General features: G+C 35.9%; 1 protein-coding gene across 1 annotated transcript in view; it reads left to right on the top strand.

Annotated features, from left to right (window-relative positions):
- Positions 1-21,028, top strand: part of LOC131430115 (protein spire) — a 463,276-nt gene that overhangs the window by 3,782 nt on the left and 438,466 nt on the right. The gene's annotated exons all lie outside the window — the stretch shown is intronic.

Below are 21,028 nucleotides of genomic sequence, written 5' to 3'. Positions count from 1 at the left end.
ATTCCCGTATAATGCTCTGCGTAGGAACAGAATCTGGGCAAACTTTCCTAGCAAAGTCAAATATCCATCGGTTCGAGTATTCATCACTCTCATTGCCCACGTTACGATTCCTCATTCGTCTGGCCGTATTCCAAAGAGTGCTCATTGAGGTTTCTCTTGACAAACCTTCGACAAAATGTCTCCAATAGCTACATTTTTTGGCTCGAAGTATGCTCTTGTACTTGGTTTCTAAAACCATAAGTTTTTCAAAATTCTGAGGAGTTCCTCCTCCCCGTTTTAGAAACGTCTTGCAAGCATTTTGTTTTGCGAGTTTAGCCTCTGAGCACTCTTTGTCCCACCAGGGGTTGGGAGGCCTTCTGTTAGTCGTTGGCCCAGGAAAGCGATTAGTTTGGGATTGTTCTGCGGCCTCCAGAATCGAACAAACGAGGAAGTCATATTCTTCAAGTGGAGGGAGCTCTTCCATTGAATTCAAAATACTAGAGATTCTACTTTGGTATTTAATCCAGTCGATATTTTTTGTCAAATCATATGGAATACTAGCTGAATTAGCAATACATTTGTTACAGCTAATTGAGATGATGATTGGTAAATGATCGCTACCGTGTAAATCAGGCAATATTTTCCAGGTGCAATCTAGTCGAATTGATGTTGAGCAAAGAGATAGATCTAATGCACTTGGGCGTGCAGGAGGTCTTGGGATCTGTGTCATGCTACCCATATTTAATACCGTCATGCTAAAATTGTCACAAATGTTTTGTATTAAAGATGATCTGCTATCATTGTAAACGGAACCCCACATCATTCCGTGCGAATTTAAATCCCCCAGAATCAATCGTGGAGCAGGAAGGGCTTCAACCATTTCATTAAGCTGTCGCTGTCCAACTTGTGCTTTTGGAGGAATATAAACCGAAGCTATGCAAATATCTTTGCCTTTAATGTTAATTTGGTAAGCAACAACTTCTATACTAGAAGTTGAAGGGATGTTTAATCTATCAAAGGAACAGCATTTCTTAATTCCCAAAAGCACTCCACCATACGGAGAGTCTCTATCGAGACGTATAATGTTAGAATCATTAAAATTTAAAGCTATGTTTGAAGTAAGCCATGTTTCGCATAAAGCAAATACATCACATTTTTGACTATGCAATAAAATTTTAAATGAATCAAGTTTTGGCATGATGCTTCGACAATTCCACTGCAGGACAGTGATTGTATCATTTGCGGCGGGTGATAAATTATCCATCAAAAGATACAAAACCTGAGACAATTGGCCATTGAGCTGATAACTGCTTCAAAAAATTTCTAGCTATTGGAAGGAATGCCATTATGAGGGTCTTTAAGGGTTCAGATATATTGAATGCTGAGAAAATCCATTCAACAATTTCCGAAAACTTCAGTAATCCTGTTGGTGGCTGTGAAATGGAGCCCACTGGATTATTATCTTTTTCTGTGCTAGATCCTGGATTGGTTTGTGAATTTGACAAACCAGGAGGCACAGTCTTTGATTTTGACTTTTTTTGTTTAACACGGGGATCTTTTTTTGAAGATGAAACTTTAGGTGTCTTTTTTGGTAATTTGGAAGAAGACTTCTTTCTCTTAACTGACCCTTGGGTAGTGATAAACGAATTACCTTCACTATTTTCGTCAGAGTCAGAGTCCTCTGTTTCCTCTAGATTTGAAAACCCGTTTTCGGTTTCCAAAGGGGGGACATCAATGACCGTTTTAAGCATTTCTGCATATGTGCGCTTAGACCGTGCTTTTAAAGAAAGCTTAATTTTGTCTTTGTGCACTTTAAATGCAGTGCATACTGAAATATCCTCATGAGGACTTTCCCCACAATAAATACATTTTTCAATTTCCTTGTTGCAATCATTATCTTTATGAGGTCCTTCACACTTAATACATTTTGGTTTATTGCTACAGTAAGTAGCTGTGTGTCCGAATTTTTTGCAGTTCGTACAATTCATTACATTTGGAACAAAAAGCCGAACAGGGAGGCGAATTTTATCGACATAGACATGGGACGGCAACGCAGATCCGGCAAATGTCACTCGAAACGAGTCTGATGGGCGATAAACTTTTTTTCCCTCTTCATAAACTACTGAGTACAGTTGTTTGCACTCCAGTATTTTCACACCCTCAAGCATAGAGTTCTTGAAACGACCAACACCATGCTTGAGTAAATCATCTACCGAAAGACTCGCTTCGGTAACAACACCGTCAATTTCGACATCTTTGGAGGGTATGTAAACTTTATACTCTTTATTGAAATGTTCCGAAGAGACAATATCATTCGCGTGTTTCAAATTATTTACCACAACACGAATTTTATCGTTATTTACTTTTATGATCTCTTTGATTGAAGAGAATCGTGATTTCAAACCTTTAGAAATTTGGTAAATGTTTAATGGCTTTGATATACGTCTAAAAAAGACTACCCAAGGCCCAGAAGAGCTCTCCTGATATTTTTTCGTTCGTGGGGGTATAGGATTCATGCTAGGATTTACGTCCATGGATTCATCCATAACATTAAAATTTTTAATCAAACTTTAAAGTAAAAAATGAAACCAACACTACACAGTACTCAATCAAAAGGAAAAGAAAAAACTTCTACCTTGAAATTGTTGTCTATCTCCGTTGCACTGCCGTGTAGATCCTCGTTGCTCTAGATGTTCTTGTTGGATGCTGATTGTTGGATGTGATGCTACTGCTACCTGACATCCAGCACCACTCGATTTCCGATTTACTTTTGTCTTCGCCAGCTGCAACCAGCGCAGGTCACCGGTGTATACCTGCGTGTTGTATGGCAGTGGAAAGACCGAGTTGTCTTGTCTCCTTCTTCCTTGTGCTCCGCACCGATATGCTTCTGCACCGAAGTGCCTTCGCACCGGTGTGCCTTTGCACTCTCCTGCTTCTGTGAGCCTTGCACTCTTCTTCTTCAATGTGCCTTTGCACTCTCCTGCTCAGCACTAGAGATGGTCGGGTATAGAAATTCTTATACCCGAACCCGACCCGTACCCGAGTGATCAGCAAAAAAATTTACCCGTACCCGACCCGTACCCGATTAAAAATTAAAAAAATTACCCGTACCCGACCCGTACCCGAACAAAAATAAAAAAAAATTACCCGTACCCGACCCGTACCCGATAAAAAATAAAAAAAATTTACCCGTGCCCGACCCGTACCCGATTAAAAATTACCCGTACCTGTACCCGACCCGAATGAGTAGTAAAAATTTTACAAAAATTCAGGATGGAAAAAATAAAGTGTTTTAGATAGCGAGCCGTATCAGGCTCTAGTTGGTAAGTAAAATACATTAAAATGCTTGTTTACATTTAAAAATAAAAATACACTGTGAAGCATGAATAGATTTCCAATGTCTTTGGTACTTTATACTTATTTACAAATGTCAACAAAAGCGAGTAACATCTACTCAAATTTTTCGAGAAGCATATTTACCCAAAATGTTGTAATACCCGTTGTATTCGATTTTGGGTAGGTATGGTTTTTACGAAACAGTGCGACTTTTAATTCAATTCTTAAGAATCACAAGTAAGTGTGCTCATTATCTTGACACACAAATAAAAATTCACATTCGAATCACTTGAAAAATCACGTAAAAAGGTTCCTAATGTCATATTGAATATTATACGTGACGAAAATGAATGTTATGCGAACATCCCCTAAAATGTATAGAGTATCATCAGTTCGTTTACGTGAATTGACCAAACATCAAATAATGTACGTGTATTCCCGGTGTGAAAAATTCAATTTTGAAAATGGTGAACAGTGAGTCCTTCAAGTGTAAGTAGTTTGAACATTCGTGAGAATTTTTTTTTGGTTACAATTCTTTACTACAAAGCAGAATGAATTATGATTTTGATTTAAATTAATCTGTCAAATATGCCCGTTTTGTAGCCCTCGCAAACCCACACCCACGATGTTAACGGTAGCTGGTGGTTTTTACAGCCATTGAACTGTGCCAACTCCGGTGGAACCCTCAACGAGTAAACACGGTGAAAATTTGAGTATTTCACGAGAAAAGATTTTCACCCGTACTTTTGCGACTCCACATTGTCACGCATCGAGATTTTCACTTGTAGTCCAGTGAAAAGAAACGAAAATTAACTGGCAATATAGCCCAACTTGCTGTGCCATCAATCGGTGTCATTTCAAGTGTGGTGACACCTAAGACAAGACCTGACAACTGGGGGGGGCTGCTTTTGTTCCAAAATGGACCAGTTTCTGATTGGCTGATTTTGAAGTTGCCACCCGCACATTGTGAAAAGAAAAAATATTTGCAGGGCACGCGAGCAATGATGCCAAGTATAAAGAAAATCAGAAATCAAGTTTATTAAAAAGAATAATTTTAGCTCATTAATGAAAATGAAAATTGTTTATAGTTTATAGTGGCAGCACTGTGTAATAAAATCAGCATCAAGCCTTTTTTGTGAATTGAAGTGTCTTTGTAGTGAATTAAAGTGTAACCATAAAAGATTTGTTAAATTAGTGTAAACTCGAAAGTGTGTTTAGTTTTACGAGAAAAATGTACTGTTGTGTTTCACACTGTGGTCGCACTAAGCAATTCTATCCAAACAAGATTTTTTGCGGTTTCCAAACGATCCAGTAATACGTCAACAATGGAATCGATTTTTAGTTCAACATGAGATATTTCGTGTTTTGTCATCAAAGCTCAATTAATTGTTTTTAAGCATTAATATGTAATAAAAAATGCATTCACCAAAACATTTTTCATGTTTATTGCAAATCAAAAAAATCAAATTTAAATTAAATAAATATATTTTTCTTAGCATAAAATTATTTAAACATCTGTAAATATGGCTACACTGTCGTCGATACGTTAGTATTTATCCCACAGGGCGAAAATGACGAAAAGGATGATTCGAAAGGAAGAATAAGAAGCCAGTTGTCAGGTCTTGTCTTAGGGTGACACCACCCAGAAGTGAAGAATAAGAAGAACTTCTATGAAGATTTCCTGAAATTAATGTTCATATTTTTATGGTTAGAATCCTAATGATTTATATGAAAATTTTGAAAATCTCCAACCACAATTTAAAATAACAGTATTCTGGTATCTGAATGTGATATTAGTACTACACTACATTTTATATATGAATCAAATATTTTTTACTGGATTGTGCATTAAACAGCTTTAAAATGGAAGTCCATTAAAACCAACTTGAAAAGTAGGGTCTGACCGCAACATCTTAGAGCTAAGGCACACTGAGCTAAATTCTCATTTTCACATTATATGATGTTCTTATGATTTTTCACTATTAGCATTTCCATTGATATCTACAAAGTGTATTCAACATCATGTCAAATATATACGATAATCTTATGAAATATTTCATATAACGAATGAAATTATTTTCATATAACGAATGAAATTTCCAGTCTGAGTCAAATTTATTGGCGCGCCCTATAACCATTACTAGATATCCACACAACATACGAGGTCTGTTCGAAAAGTTCCCGGAATTTTTTAATTGCGCGCGTCTGGAGAGTCCGGTGGTCAAATTTTTTTTATTGTGTTGGTATATATGTCCCTAATGTATGGTGAAATTTTCAGCTATATTCATTGTTTACATTCTGTCTTGTAGCGACTGGTGTAGACATGTTTTTTGAGCTCGGCGATTTTTGTTAGTTTAAACAATGGAAGAATTGAAGAGTCAAAGAATTTGTATTAAATTTTTGCGTGAAAAATAAAATAAAGTGTAACCAAGTGTGCGAAATGTTACAGAGAGGCTACGGTGAGTCTGCTATGAAAAAAACAAGTGTTTACGAGTGGTATAAGCGTTTCCAAGATGGCCGCGAAGACGTTGAAGACGACGAACGCTTCGGTCGACCCAGCACGTCAATAATCGATGAAAATGTGGGAAAAGTGGAAAAAATTATCATGGATGATCGCCGAATCACTATTAGAGAAGTTGCTGATGAAGTTGGCATATCAGTTGGCTCATGCCATCATATTTTTTCAAATGTTTTGGGCATGAAACGAGAGGCAGCAAAATTCGTTCCAAAACTGCTGAAAAAAACTGGCTAAAAACAAGACTTTAATCATGCCCCAACCTCCTTATTCACCAGATATCGCTCCGTGTGATTTTTTCCTGTTCCCAAAGTTGAAGAGACCCATGAAAGGACAGCGTTTTTCATCGATTGAAGAGATAAAGGCAGAATCGCTGAAAGTGCTACAGAGCATTACAAAAAGTGACTATCAGGGGTGTTTCGAAGACTGGAAAAAACGCTAGCATAAGTGTATTATATCTAGGGGGGATTACTTTGAAGGGGACCATATAGATGTAGACGAATAAATAAATATTTTTTTAGAAAAATGAGAATTCCGGGTACTTTTTGAACAGACCTCGTACATTGAAACAATTTATGAAGCGCATATTTTATTCACTTCGAATTAATATAGATAGGTATCTATACCATATGACTAGTTTCATAACATTTATGTATAACTTTTGATGGAGGTCATCCCAGTTCTATATATCAGTTATATATAGATCAAATGAGTTTCATAATGAAAATTTATTTTAATATTTCAACTACACTTGCTTCTTTGGAACTGGCTGATTTCATCGGATATTTACTGTTACCAGACGAATCAGACGCACAACGAATCGGAAACTACTTCTTTTCTCGAGGATTTGAGCTATACAAGTCATTAGTTTTGTAAGGGAGCACCTAATGATATTTGCGAAGGAGAAGTAGGATCCCGAGACTATAAATAAAAAAATTAAATCCTCTTATTAGACAGACAGAGTGATGAGACGTACCGGGTATTTATTTCATAATCCGTTAGGGCATATCCTTGAACGAAATTGAATGAAATATTAAATATTAAATTATATTGGCTTAAGTTTTATCGACTTTCCGCATAACTTGTATATGGTATTTTTATCTATATCATAAAGATTAAATAAGTTACATTAAAGGTCATAAGATGTCATATGTCTTTTGTGAAATACCATCTGCGTACGATTCATAAGACATATCAAATGAATATAAATTATGTAACGAGTTAGGTTTTATCGGATTTTTATATACATTATATAGGATATTCTTATAACTTTCATTATGGTAACGTCTATTTAGGTTTAACGTACACTTTAAATAAAGATTATAAGTTTGCATATAACTTATATAAATTATATTCTGCATATGATTCATATGACAAATTTTATTATTATAAATAAGATTTTTATTTCAGTGCAGTGTGTCTTATTAAATATGTATTAAATATGATTGATCGTTTTTTTTTAAATGAAGAAAAGAAACGTTTTTTCTGGAAAAAATGCCAGTTGTCAGGTCTGGTCCTAGGCGCGAATATCAATCAAGCTGTTTATTTTTCGGAAGAACTGTTTTGCAATAAAAAATTCTCTTCAACATGTAAACATATTTATGTGAAGTACAAATGGTCGGGTAATCGATCAGAAAAAAAAATTTACCCGTACCCGACCCGTACCCGAGTGAGCAGTAAATTTTTTTATCCGTACCCGACCCGTACCCGAGTGACCAGTAAAATTTTTTACCCGTACCCGACCCGTACCCGACCGAAAATAAAAATTTTTACCCGTACCCGACCATAAATCCGTCGGGTACGGGTACGGGTCGGGTTTCGGGTAAAATACCCGATACCCGACCATCTCTACTCAGCACTTGTGGCTGTATATTGTGGCCTGGGTAGAGCTTGGGAAACGCCCTTTGTTGTTTCCTTCACCAGCTTGGCCCAGCACTAGGGCTCTCTTATGCAGCACGATTTTACGTTTTAACGGCTGCTGCCAACAGGTCTCTACCTGTAGTTCAACCGTTGTCGTATTTAACGCGTGTAAACTAACCAGCGTTATTAAACTGTACGCTTCTATACACAACCTTCTCGGTTGAACGGCTATTACTGAATGATCGAACATTTTAAACACCTCGCAGAACTTTGCTTGTTCGAATTGTCAAGTTATTCGAGTTTCCACCTGTACCTTTAAACAACGAAAAGTGTATGCCGAAATCAAGTAAACTTTTAATGGATTTGAAAGTGGATTATTTTAAATACTCTGCAGCTTTTGGTCGACGACTTTTAGTGGCTTTGGTTGTTTGTATCTATAAAACAATTTGTGTTCAAAATAATAATTAGCATGCAAGATTTGATTATAAAAATATGTAACATATTTACTAATAGAGTAGAGGCATATTTACTAATAGAGTAGAGGCATATTTACTAATAGAGTAGAGGTGAGAAGATATGTAGTGTATATCAGAAGGGTTATAAAATTTATAAGAATGAATGTGAAATGCTAAGTATTCTTACGATGGAGTAAACTTGATAGCTTTATTACGTTCGACTAAGAGAATCGAAGTAAGCTATATTTAAAAACAATGACAGAGATATTAGAAATATGGAATAAAAAAATCGAGTAGTGATTCAAGAACAGTTGCCGGAGAAAGATGTCTTGTGAAATTGAGACGAATCGCAAAGGATACGACAGTGAGGTTATCAGGTTTTTTTACAGTCACTGCTAACCTCAACCGGATGAACACATTTTGACAGTTCAGCAGTACTGTTTGTAAACAGAAATTTCTTTTGTTTGTTTATTGACAAATTGGAGCAGACCATTTACGGTCCGTATCGCCTTAATAAAGTTTTAAAACATTTGTTCACGATTGAATACGGTTTGTTTTTGATATTTATTAAATAAAAGTAACAGTTTGCAAAGTGTAAAGATGATTGTTTTAGATGTGCTCTTCGATTTTTGTTTAAGCTTGTTTGTAAACAGTACCGCTCAACTGTCAAGGATGAATACTTGTTCATTTGTGTCGTCACGATAAAAAAACCTAATTAGGTTTTGCACGAACATGACATAACCACAAAAATGAACAGAATGAACTTTTTTTGACAGTCGACGTGTACTTGTTTACAGTTTAAAAGTTCATCAGAGGTTCATCGTTCGAATGTAAAAATTGCAAGTCGCCTCACACTAAACATATTCATACATATATCGCTCCTTCATGCGTGAAACACATGCAGGGCAATATTTTTACTTCTTTTCACTGTGGAACACGTTTTTAACAGACACTTTTTCGTCATTTCTTAATTTTTAACTTGCAGTCGCAAAACAAAACAAGTACACGGCAACTGTCAAAGATGAGCTTGATTCATCGACTGTTTATTTGTGTCGTCATCGTGCAACACCTAATAGCATGTTCGTGTCAAACCTAATTAGGTTGTACCTGTTTTACACGATGACGACACCAATAAATTGCTGATGAATAAAGTTCATCTTTGACAGCTGCCGGTGGATTGTTTTATTTTGCGACTGCAAATTAAACAAAAAATGACGAAAAGGTATCTATTAAAATCGTGTTCCACAGAGAAAAAAAAACTAAAACGATTACACTGCATGCGTTTGCACTATCAAGAAGCGCTATTTGTATAAATCGCTTTAATGAAGAACGCAGAAAAACCAGGATTAAAACTCTGCATCTTAAAACAATGAACCTCTGATGAACTTTTAAACTGTAAACAAACACACGGCGGCTGTCAAAAGAATTTCATTTTTGAGGTTATATCATGTTTGTGTAAAACCTAATTGCGATAGTAAGAAGTTCATTCGGTGTAATGGCAGTCGGAATAACAAACCGATCACATAACACGCTAGTTGCCATATAATAGTTGAAAACACGCATTCAGCAGGATTTCGTCATTTACCTACGCTTTAAGAAAGTGTGATATTCCGATTAGTAGCGTTAGCTGAAACTTCTTTAGTATAGGAAAGTACAAGAAGTTCATATTCCTTCTCTTCTTAAGTTCATGAAGTTTGGTAAAGGTCAACGGTAACACAGCTAGTTTTTTATGAATCATTCAACTTTCTTTTTCAGCGTTTTTCTTAAAACTTCTTCATAGGCATCATTTTTAGACAAGTAACGGGTTTGCCTTTCTCTATAGAAAGGATATAGAATTGCTGGAGAAACTGACATTTGATCGTAGCTCTGGAGACCCATTGTGTTATATACCTCGACGAGATCGTGTTTTGTCGAACATGGCTTGAGCTATTTCGACAAGCTTAGGCTCGTTTGAAAGCTACTATTGTTTTGATCAAGTTGAAGATCAAGTGGCTAACACTTCCGATTCCGGAGATATGATCGTGGAAGTGAAGCCTCATTTTTCTCTATACTCTCACTTTTATCGAAGATTACTTTACCGGTTTCGAATAGCTTAGGCCGGTTTAAAATCTACTCTTGGATTGTTAATCAAATTTGACGATCAGGGATGCCAGGTCATTTTTTCAAATATCTGTGATCAAGCCAAAAACCAAACTAAAAACGTTTCCCGTACCATTGTAGCGAAATCATTTTGGTGAGCAAACAGAAAAGGTCTCGCTAATTCCAACCGCTCTGTACTTTTTGGTGCTAAACTGTAATCGATTTCAAAAATCTGTGATCGATTTCAGAATCTGTGATCATTTTCAGAATTCTGTGAAAATCTGTGCCATTTTTAAAATCTGTGCAGAAAGTTGCGATTAATCCGTGAACCTGGCATCCCTGCTGGAGATAAGATCGTAGAAGTGACGTAACTGAAAAACGGCACATTTTGCTATACGCTCAATTTTCTCAGAGATGGCTGAACCGATTTAATCAAGCTTAGGGTCGTTTGAGGCTACTACTACTAGACATGTGCCATGTTTCCTAATCGGAATATGTGAAGGTTTATAACTTGGATATCTTTAGAAAATAGTTCTCAAGCGGGATCGTAAATAAAACCCAAAAGAGCTGCGTGAAAGCTATCGTCTTGTCCATAACACACTATCCATCTCTCAAATGCCAAATTATTCTTCACATCTGGTACTAAAAACAAAAAAGACCAGACGCCTTTTTAAACTGTATGGTGCAGACGAGTGAACACGATTTATTAAACGTCAACACGCAAGTGCGAGTTTGCTACATTTAATCAAAGTAGGCATATCGTAAAGTCATTGTTATTAGATTTTTAATTGGGACGTCACAAATGAACAAGCATTCATTCTTGACAGTCCAGCGGTACTGTTTACAAACAAGCTTTAAAAAATTAGAAGAACACATGTTTTTAAACTGGTAAGATGAACTGTAAACTGTTTCATCCGTCTGTCAATAGACAAACAAAAAAACTCTATTTACAAACAGTACTGCTGAACTGTCAAAATGTGTTCATCTGATTAACGTTAGCGTTAGGTTTTGCACAAACATGACATAACCTCACAAAATGAACAGAATGAACTTTTTTTTGACAGTCGACGTGTACTTGTTTACAGTTTGAAAGTTCATCAGAAGTTCATCGTTCGAATGTAAAAATTGCAAGTCGCCTCACACTCAACAGATACATACTATTCGCTCCTTGATGCATCTTTTTAGTTATTTTCACTGTGGAATACGTTTTTAACAGGCTCTTTTTCGTCTTTTTTCCAATTTTTAACTTGCAGTCGCAAAACAAAACAAGTACACGGCAACTGTCAAAGATGAACTTGATTTATTTATTTCGTCAAGCAAATGTAGACTACATATAAATTGTTTACAATGTTCACTTACATACTACGCATTATTTCTACTACAAAGCTGAGATTTGATTTGATTTTTAGACATAGTAAGGTCAAGATGTTCGCAGTATTGATTGTAATGGCGCATTATTCGATTGACTGGACTGAATTTTGCATAATTTGTTCTAGCTTGTTTTTCTAAAAATAATTTCCTGGAACGTAATTGACGGCTAGGTATATAAAAATTTAATTGCGATAATAATGGAGCTGATTGAATGCGTTGAGAAATAATGTCGCTGATAAAATAAAGCATTGCAAAGTCGCGGCGTTCTTTAAGTGTATGTATATTGATGAGCATGCAGCGTGCTTCATATGATGGTAGAGGAAATGCTGTCCAGTTTAATTTACGAAGTGCATATAAAAGAAATTGTTTTTGAATAGATTCGATGCGTTCTTCGTGAATAATATTGTATGGATTCCATACTAGGCTGCAATATTCCAAAATAGGTCTGACATATGTAGTGTATAATAATTTAATTGTGTATGGGTCCTGAAAGTTATGACTGAAGCGTTTAATAAAGCCCAGCATGCTATTAGCTTTATTGATTATGGTATTGTAGTGTTCCACAAAAGTGAGCTTGGAGTCTAAGATTACGCCTAAATCTCTTACAATTTTACATTTTTCTACAAGTTGATTTCCTAGATGTATGTTTATAGGTATAGTTTCATTTTTCCTACTGAAAGTTATTGAGTTACATTTTTGCTTTTCTCTATAGAAAGGTATTAGAATTGCTGGAAAACCCGACTTTCGAACGGAGCCTCGGAGACCCATTGTGTTATATACCATTCGACTCAGTTCGACGAGATCGGAAAATGTCTGGGTGTATGTGTGTGTGTGTGTGTGTATGTGTGTGTGTGCACTTTTAGAAGATATTTGAACGCGCTCAATTTTCTCAGAGATGGCTGAACCGATTTTAACAAACTTGGGCTCGTTTGAAAGCTACTGTCGGGCCATTGATCAAGTTCGAAGATCAAATGGCTGTAACTTTTGGTTTCGGAGATATGATTGTATAAGTGACGTAACCGACAAAAGGCGTTGAATTTGAACGCGCTCAATTTTCTCAGAGATGGCTAAACCGATTTTAACAAACTTGGGCTCGTTTGAAAGGTACTATCGGGCCATTGATCAAGTTCGGAGATCAAATGGCTGTGACTTTTGGTTTCGGAGATATGATTGTATAAGTGACGTAACCGACAAAAGGCGTTGAATTTGAATGCGCTCAATTTTCTCAGAGATGGCTAAACCGATTTTAACAAACTTGGGCTCGTTTGAAAGGTACTATCGGGCCATTGATCAAGTTCGAAGATCAAATGGCTGTGACTTTTGGTTCCGGAGATATGATTATATAAGTGACGTAACCGACAAAAGGCGTTGAATTTGAACGCGCTCAATTTTCTCAGAGATGGCTAAACCGATTTTAACAAACTTGGGCTCGTTTGAAAGGTACTATCGGGCCATTGATCAAGTTCGAAGATCAAATGGCTGTGACTTTTGGTTTCGGAGATATGATTGTATAAGTGACGTAACCGACAAAAGGCGTTGAATTTGAACGCGCTCAATTTTCTCAGAGATGGCTAAACCGATTTTAACAAACTTGGGCTCGTTTGAAAGGTACTATTGGGCCATTGATCAAGTTCGAAGATCAAATGGCTGTGACTTTTGGTTCCGGAGATATGATTGTATAAGTGACGTAACCGACAAAAAGCGTTGTATTTGAACGCGCTCAATTTTCTCAGAGATAACTGAACCGATTTTAACAAACTTGGGCTCGTTTGAAAGCTACTGTCGGGCCATTGATCAAGTTCGAAGATCAAATGGTTGTGACTTTTGGTTCCAGATATATGATGGTATAAGTGACGTAACCGACAAAACACATTGATTTTTACAGCTCTTATATATATATGGGTGCCAAAATTTTAGGATCACCTCTATTTTCGTTAAGTTCTAGTGCTCAAAAGTTTAAGCACCTCGAAAAAAGCCTTCATGCAAAATTTGACCTAAATCGGACATGTTTAAGGGGTGCTGCCCGGTGGTAAAGGTTTGACAATTTTCGATCTTGAAAAAGCACCATAGGGGGGAGTACATGAAATTTCCAAAATCGAAAATTTTTTTTGATGCCAAAACTCTTAAAACTGCATAAAACATCGAAATTTAGTGTCATCTCAAAAAAATTTTTTTTTGAAAAAATCAACTTTCTGGGACTTAGAAAAATTTTCATATTTTTTCTAAGTCCAAAAAAGTCGACTTTTTCAAAAAAATTTTTTTTCGAGATGACACTAAATCTCGACGTTTCATGCAATTCTAAGCCTTTTGGCATTAAAAATTTTTTTTCGATTTCGAAAATTTCATGTACTCCCCCCTATGGTGATTTTTCAAGATATATGAAAATTCCACTAAGTGGACTAAGAAGGGTTTTGCCTTTCTCTATAGAAAGGTATTAGAATTGCTGGAAAAACCGACTTTCGAACGAAGCCTCGGAGACCCATAGTGTTATATACCATTCGACTCAGCTCGACGAGATCGGAAAATGTGTGTGTGTGTGTGTGTGTGTGTGTGTGTGTGTGTGTGTGTGTGTGTGTGTGTGTGTGTGTGTGTGTGTATGTGTGTGTGTATGTGTGTGCACTTTTCGAAGATATTTGAACGCGCTCAATTTTCTCAGAGATGGCTCAACCGATTTTAACAAACTTGGGCTCGTTTGAAAGCTACTATCGGGGCATTGATCAAGTTCGAATATAAAATGGCTGTGACTTTTGGTTCCGGAGATATGATTGTATAAGTGACGTAACCGACAAAAAGCGTTGTATTTGAACGCGCTCAATTTTCTCAGAGATGGCTGAACCGATTTGAACAAACTTGGACTCGTTTGAAAGCTACTGGCGGGCCATTGATCAAGTTCGAAGATCAAATGGCTGTGACTTTTGGTTCCGGAGATATGATTGTATAAGTGACGTAACCGACAAAAAGCGTTGTATTTGAACGCGCTCAATTTTCTCAGAGATGGCTGATCCGATTTTAACAAACTTGGGCTCGTTTGAAAGCTACTGTCGGGCCGTCTATCAAGTTCGAAGATCAAATGGTTGTGACTTTTGGTTCCAGATATATGATGGTATAAGTGACGTAACCGACAAAACACGTTGATTTTTACCGCTCTTGTATATATAAGGGTGCCAAAATTTTGGGATCAACTCTATTTTCGTTAAGTTCTAGTGCTCAAAAGTTTAAGCACCTCGAAAAAAGCCTTCATGCAAAATTTGACCTAAATTGGACATGCTTAAGGGGTGCTGCCCGGTGGTAATGGTTTGACAATTATCGATCTTGAAAAAGCACCATAGGGGGGAGTACATGAAATTTCCAAAATCGAAAATTTTTTTTGATGCCAAAACTCTTAAAACTGCATAAAACATCGAAATTTAGTGTCATCTCAAAAAAAAAATTTTTTGAAAAAATCGACTTTCTGGTACTTGAAAAAATTTTATATCCCAGAAAGTCAATGTTTCAAAAATTGACAATATTAATGAAACGTTAGGATTTTAAGAATTCGATAACAAATATAAATAGGAAGAATGTTGCTATGAAAAGTTACCTTGCAAATTAGTTTGAAAGAAATCGTTTTATTCTCAAAAACAAAAAAAATGATTATAACAAATAAAAGCATTATTGAGATATCTATACTCAAGTTCCGTTACAATTATTTACTTTCACTTTCACTCGGTTGATTTTTCATTAGGGCGTATAAGCATGTGATAGTTTCTCTTTGTTTAATTTCTCTTCTATCAATAACCAAGCCGTTTCCACGTTTATCACTCAACTTTTAGCATGGAATAATACCCGAAACTTTCAAACAGAATAGTGAAATCAAAGAAAAAAACATAATAATCGAAAGAGAGAGTGATCAAAGAGAAACTGTCACTTATACGCCCTAATGAAAAATCAACCGTGAATATGGTTATTATTTCATTTTTTTCGCTGCGTGTAAATAATAGTTTTTGAAAAATAACTTGGCAACACTGGTATATACCGCGACGAGATGCCAGGTCTGAAGATTTGTCTGTAAATTTGCAGATTTCGTATATTGGCATATTTTCGCAAAACTGAAATGTAGAGGCGCTGCTTGTTTAGAGATGATATTTTCAGCAAGAGCTGTTAAATCGGTTGGAAAATTTTCAATTTCTCCAGCTTTCCAACGATTTCTTATAAAAACGGGCAAATTATTTAGAAAAATTATAGTAGAAGTTGAAGAAAAAGTTTTTACTCTGAGGTGGTAATGTTGATCTTAATTCATTGTGCGAAATCTACCGTTTATTCAGAATGGAGCATTATACTATGTTCACATTAGCGCTGATATCACTTGATATACCGAGATGATATGCATATCATGTCGAAGTGTTCACATATGATCGAATCAAGTTGTCATATTGAATGCACTCATTAGAAATAAGATCAAAAATATTACCTTTCTCTATTAAAATTAAATCAATAATTGAAGTCTTGCATTTTATCGTCTCCAAACGCCAGTATTTGTTGAAAAATTTGAAATTATAATGATTGTTTACTGTCACTCTCGAAGTGACGTTCATAAATGAGTTCATTCAATGCCATTATCCGTGTTGCTAGTCGCGATTTTTGACAACTCGACATGATATCGTACATGATATCCCGGATATCATGCCAAAATGATAATACGCATTGACATCAAATTGTATGGGATATCAAGTGATATTGCACATGATATCATCGGATATCAAGTGTGTCCGTATATCACTTGATATCAGCGCTAATGTGAACATACTATTAAACTTGGTTTGATACCAGTACATGCGTCGTAAATATGAAAGAAATCGTGGCATTTGCTGCATAGCGAGTGGATCTTGACACATGAAGGCAAAAATCAATTAGAATTATTATTAATAATATATATAATATTTTTTATCTTACGAGTCATTAAAGTGAATGGAAGTAACAATAGATTTTGTGCAATATGTTTACTTCCTTCCAAACTTGTATTGTTACTATGAATTTTTTCCGTCGTTTACCAATATTTAACGACACTTATTGTCGAAGAGTAAAAAAATAACATTATTACTTCATTATTCATTGGTTCACGGTTACTGATCCAATTTTTGATGGACCATATAAGACATTGTAATCTTGAGTTTATCTCTGCCACACTGACCTTACAGGATTAAATCCGTTTACTTAATCGGCTGTCGTATCTATAATTTTAAACTTCCATAAGTAACCCTTTAGTTACAGTTTAGTTACTGTCTTCAGTTACTGTCTTTTTTAGTTACAGTTTAGTTACTGTCTTCAGTTACTGTCGAGTGTAAAAACTGTTGATATTTAGTAGAAATCATATTACATTTATCTGGAATGTACATCAAAACGATAGGTACACCCAAGGGGCAAATCACTCTAAACTTTGTCTGAACTCGAACAAGTTTTACCGGGAGTAAAAAAAGTTTGACAGGGATCTCGCTGGATTAAAATGGGATTAGAAAAGTTTTTTTAGATTAGCATCACTGTTCTCATACAAATAGGCAACGCAAATGTCAAGCACTAGTTTGGAAAAATGATGCTGACTTTGTGACATAAACACTGAAGCATGCTTTTGTGAACTACTCGAATCAATCTGAATCAATTGGCGTCTAAAATTATTTAATAAATGTATGAAACATATTTTCATGAGACTATTATGAAAGAAGAGAAAGGCATTATCACACCACTAGGTGGATTAAGAAGGGTTTTTTACATTGAGTTGGAGTAGACTTTTGCAGCACCAAATGTGGAATAGATTGATTTCGTTCTGGAATATTACAGCGTCGTTAATATTTTTAATTTCCATGAAGAGTTTCATGTCGTCTGCATATATAAGCACTTTCAGATTTTTGAGTATGAAGGAAATGTCGTTTATATGTAAAATGAAAAGGAGAGGCCCTAAGTGAGAACCCTGAGGTACGCCAGAAGTTACATTAATTGGTTCAGACAGAATGTTTTTGAAGCGGACTACCTGTACACGATTCGTTAAGTATGATTTGAGCCATTCCAGAAGAGTATGTTTTATGCCATATTTTTGTAGTTTGTGTAGAAGTAATGGTATGTCAATACGGTCGAAGGCTTTGCTAAAGTCAGTGTAAAGAGTTTCTACGTTGTTTCCGGCGTCCATTGCATTCAGAGTGAATGTCATAAATTCTAAGAGATTTGTTGTAGTTGAGCGGCCTTTAAAAAAGCCATCGGCAGTTCATTTGTTTCGTCATCGTGCAAAACCTAATTGACGGTAAAAACCCTAATATATAAGAATTACACAAAGAGTAAATACTAAACAATTTTGTGTTATTGTCTCCGGCCGATATGATATTTTTTGCGAACTTCAAATAACTTTTATTTGGTATCTGATTTCGCTGGTTCACGGGAGAAGTAAAAATATGTAAAGTTTAAAAATTGCATTTTCAACTATAATGGAGGTAGGTTCTAATTGGTTTTATATCTCGAATCAAGTGTTGATCATATGTTGATTGGCTTAGGGGCTGTCCATAAAAGACGTCACGCTTTTTTGACGATTTTTGACTCCCCATCCCCCCTTTGTCACAAATTGTCACAGAAGCAAAGACCCCCCACCCCCCCTATGTCACATGTCACGAATTCAAAATAAATAAAATTCATCTCAATACATTCTCAATATGTATGACAAACCATAAAAATATGAGGGAAAGTCGATTTATTACATGCTGTCATTAGATTTGTAGTGATGGGTAGTGATTTTGAGCTAAAATGATTCTTGATTTATGTAAGTTCAATCATTGGATGATTCGATAAGCTTTTATGTTGGTGGAGGAAAATCACATATGATCAAGATAAAACATGACATGATCTACGTCTGAAATCGTTGATCTCCCGCCTTTTTCAAATGGAGTACAATCATGTCTGAATGTGCATCAGAATCAGATAAGAGAAATTCTTATGATATATTATTATCAATGCTATAAAATCAAATTACTGAAAAAAATGTCAGTGCATAACTTAAACCGTTTGAAGGCATCTTTACTCGCTTCTCCGTGCACCTTTGCTGATCACAACAGACATAATTTCCTGCATCATTCATTTCCGAATTTACAAGAAGAAGCTTTTACATCAACAAATACACGTTTTTCTATAGAATGTAAACATTTATTGTGGAGATTTTTTCAGGAAATAGGGCAAAGCAGTAACATAATTAGGTATTTCAAAAATGCGCTAATTGAAAATATTGGACGTCACATTCCAAAAACTTCCCCCCCCCTCCTTCCCCCTGTCACAAAAGGTCACGTTTCATGAAACACCCCCATCCCCCTTGCGGCGTGACGTCTTTTATGGACAGCCCCTTATTCGATATCAGTAGTTTCGAAATGTTCTGTTAAGCAAAAATTTGGTAGACTTCTCAGTTATTAACCGCATTAAAAATTCATTCGAAGCTTAACGCTGTTAACTCGGTTATAAGATTATTTCTAACCATATGTGTTTCCGTTGTTCGGTATTTTTTTTCACGAAAACTTTCAGTAATCAATAGAAATTACCGATATTTTCGTACGTGAGTTTTATTTTCCAAAAATTAAGCTAATTTTTACCGCACGATCAGTTTTACGTAAGTTTTCATTACAAAATTCTGTAAATAGATATACATCCGTATATCTACACACTAAGATTTAATTCCTTTGTTCGGTAATATTTTTGACGAGAACTTTCGGTAATCTATAGAAATAACCGATATTTCGGTACATGGATTTTATTTTACAACAATTGTGCAAATTTTCACCGAATGATCAGTTTAACGTAAATTTTCTTAGCAGAATTCTGTATTAGATATACTGTCCGTTTGGTAAAGTTATCTTCCAATAACCGAACTTCTGTGAAAACTGATTGTCATGAAACTAACTGTCAAACAGTTATTAAAATATTCAGTGAGTGTCTTTTTATTAAACAAACGAAAAAAATGTTGAAGGGTTCATCGAATCGATTGAGGTACAGGTGATAAAAATTTTTAAGACATTAGAGCCACTAACAGCTTTTTGTTTACTTATAGGCAGAAAAAAATTTTGTATCACTTGTCCACTTGCTGCCAACACAAATCATTCAAGGATAATTTTTGGTGGATTCGACGGATTGTGCAGTGTTTTGGAAGGCGCTCATAATTCCGGCCAGTCGGAACATCTGACACTTTTTAAATTTCTCGTAGAATAAAACCATTTTCTTCATTCGTTTTTGTGAATATGTGTTGTTTTTTGCAATCCGAAAATCCAGAATTTTAACCAAAGGAAAACAAACAAACAAAAATTACCGAACAATCTGTTAGATCCATTTGGTTTACAGTTTACGGTAATTGTTTGACAGTTCAGCAATTACCGAACGATCGGTAATCAATTCAGTTACCGAACTGATTACCGAACGTTCAGCTGTTGAAAATTCGGTAAAAAATTACCGAATTCTGCGAAATTTTCTAAGTGTGTAGTGTTAAAAGATATAGTTTGGTTTTTGCCGTTATTTATGTCAATTCTATGTAACATTGACATTTTTTTTGTTTGTGTTGTCTTATCGACAGGCTAAGACCATAGTTGATCCATCTCGCCGGTGGTCTGTGTTCAATGATAGGTAGTGCATTTTCGCGTTGGCTATGTTATATAGTTATTTTTGCTTCATTTATAAAATTGGTTATTTGTTTTAAGCTTTCCTCGCATTTGACTTGAAGTATATGTTCTAATGGCTTAATGTTTTCCAGAGCGTCATATTTGCTTCTAATAGTGTTGTAATTCGGGCAGTAGTAGAGTAAGTGTTTTATATCTTCTACCTCTCCGCATACGGTACATAATTCGTTAGTTTCAATTCCCCATTGTGCTTTTCTCTCTTTTGTAAGGCAGTGGCCGCTTCTTATCCGACTTAGCAGTTGTACTTGCATGGAATTTAGTAACAAACCTTTAGACCACAAGGTTTTTCCAGGTGCTTGGCAAAATGTGAAATGCCACCTCTTTCTTTAGATTCCGTTCTGTATTTCCAATCCCATTCGTTCCAAATTTCGTTTCGACTTACCAGTATTGTAACATTGACATTATTTTCGCCTTAAACAAAGTCATAATCTTACCTTCTCTTAACCAGCCCATTGTGCCAGCACTGCCACTACTCGAACGGAGCTTTCGGGATTTGTAATGTTTCAGATCGAGTTACCTCTTCACCACCCACCACAGTCGGCAGCACCCACTAGCTATTATTTGAACTTTCGCAATGAGCGCAAGTGAGAAAACACGAAAACACCGGCAGCTGAGCGAGTGAGAAAGCACCAAAACAAATCAGCTCGAAACTACAAACTGGAAACTCTCTCGCACTCCATCGAAACTGTGAGTTTGCGAGCGGATAGAAGCGAGCTTTTCCTACATACGAAAGCTCGAGACCGAGATCCGAAAAGACCTTA

The sequence above is a fragment of the Malaya genurostris genome, chromosome 2 (assembly GCF_030247185.1).
Source record: "Malaya genurostris strain Urasoe2022 chromosome 2, Malgen_1.1, whole genome shotgun sequence".
Lineage (NCBI taxonomy): Eukaryota > Metazoa > Arthropoda > Insecta > Diptera > Culicidae > Malaya > Malaya genurostris.
Note: the sequence above shows the minus strand (reverse complement) of the source record. Positions and strands in the feature narration are given on the sequence as shown.